A 2060-nucleotide genomic window follows, 5' to 3' on the forward strand; every position below is an offset into this window, starting at 1 on the left:
TGAATTTGTTCTTCAGTTCCTTGAGCTTCAGAAATGCTGAGCGAGTTCGGCCCTTTTGATTTTCTGACTCCAACTCCTTGCACATTTCATTGTAATATTTTACTTTGTCATCCCGTTGCTGCCTTTTGAAATCTTCTCTTCAGCTCTTTAGTATCTTGAATTCTTCCCTGTGCTTTGGCGTCTCTCACCCAAATACCTCTTCTAGCCTCTTCCTTTCGCTCTTAATTTCTACCTATACAAAAATTGACTTCATGCTTCCCTGTGTACATTCAACTCATAGCAACCCTATGTACAACAGCCCTACATGCTGCTCTATGCTGTGCCAGTCTTATTGTGTCTGACACACCTTCCCCTATTTCCCCCATCACTGAATCAATCCATCTCTTCCAGGGTCTTCCTCTCTTGTGCTGTCCCTCCACCCACCCAAGCATGACATCCCTCTCCAAGGACTGGTCCCTTCTTGCAACATGTTCAAACTATGTCAGATAATGCTTCCAAATCCTTGCCTCCAAGAAGCTGCCTGGTCTCACCCTCTCTAGGACAAACCTGTTTGTTCTCCCAGCAGTCCATGGTATATTCAGTACTCTTCTGCAGCATTATAGCTCAAAGGTATCAATTTTCCTTCTATCATCCCTAGTCATTGTCCAGATCTCTGATGCATAGCACACAATTGCAAAGACTATGGCCTGGATCAGACATACCTTAGTCTCCAGACTGACATTGTTGCTATTCAGTACTTTGGAGAGGTCTCTGACAGCCTAGTTTTCCAGTGCAATTCATCTTTGATTTCCTGACTGATGGTACCAACAGTGTTGATTGTGTAGCCAAGCAAACGAAAGTTGTTAACACTCTCAGTCTCTTCACTATGTCTCATGCTGCTCCCACTCTGCCCAGTGGTGAGAATATTTTCTTGATGTTGATCTTCAATCAATATTGAAGGCTGCAGCAAGCACTTCAGATCCTCCTCAGTTTCAGCAAGCAGGGTTGTGTCATCTGCATAATGCAGATTGTTGATGAGTTTTCCTTCAATTCTGATACCACATTTCTCCTCATAGAGCCCAATCTCCTGGATAATCTGTTCTGCATATAGATTGAAAAGGTATGGAGACAGGACACATGCGTGGTGTACGCCCTTCCTGATTTTGAACCATGCAGTGTTTCTTTGCTCTGTTCTGATGATGGCCTCCTGTTTCAAGTATTACAGGTTTTGCATAAGCACAATCAAGTGTTCTGAGATTCCCATTCTTCTCAGAATCAGCCACAGTTTGTTGTGACCTACACAGTCAAATGCCTTTGCATAGTCAATGAAACAGACATTTCTCTGGTACTCCCTGCTTTCAGCCAAGATCCATCTAACTTTAGCTATAATATCCCTAGTACCACGACCCCTTCTAAACCCAGCATGCACTTCAGTTCTCTGCCTATGTGCTGTTCCAGTCGTTTTTGGATAATCTGCAGCAGAATCTTACTTGCATGTGATATCAATGATATTGTTCTATAATTTCCATACTTTTTCAAGTTACCTTTCTTTGGAAGGGGAACAAATATAGATCTCTTCCAGTCAGTTGGGCAGGTTGTTGTCCTGTATATTTTGGCCCAATTGGTGAGCACATCCAGGGCAGCATCTGTTTATTGAAATAGGTCTATTGGTGTACTATCAATTCTAACCATGTTGTTGTTGTTATGTGCCGTCAGTCGTTTCCGACTCATAGCGACCCTATGCACAACAGCCCTAAACCCTGCTCTATCCTGCGCCAACCGCACCGCCTCTGACCCATCCCGATTACCCCAGTCACCGAATCAGTCCATCTCATAGAGGGTCTTCCCCTCCTGCGCTGTCCCTCTACTCTACCCAGCATGATGTCCCTCTCCAAGGACCTGTCCCTCCTGGCAGCATGTCCAAAGTATGTCAGACGAAGCCCCAGAATCCTTGCCTCCAAGGAGCAGCTTGATTTAATCCTCTCCAAGATTTTGTTTGTTTTCCTGGCAGTCCATGGTACATTCAGTATCCTTCTCCAGCACCACAGCTCAAAAGCATCCACTCTCCTTCTGTCCTCCCT

Source organism: Elephantulus edwardii, unplaced genomic scaffold, assembly GCF_000299155.1.
Source record: "Elephantulus edwardii isolate Elephantulus edwardi_28Jun2011 unplaced genomic scaffold, EleEdw1.0 scaffold00016, whole genome shotgun sequence".
In the NCBI taxonomy this organism is placed as follows: domain Eukaryota; kingdom Metazoa; phylum Chordata; class Mammalia; order Macroscelidea; family Macroscelididae; genus Elephantulus; species Elephantulus edwardii.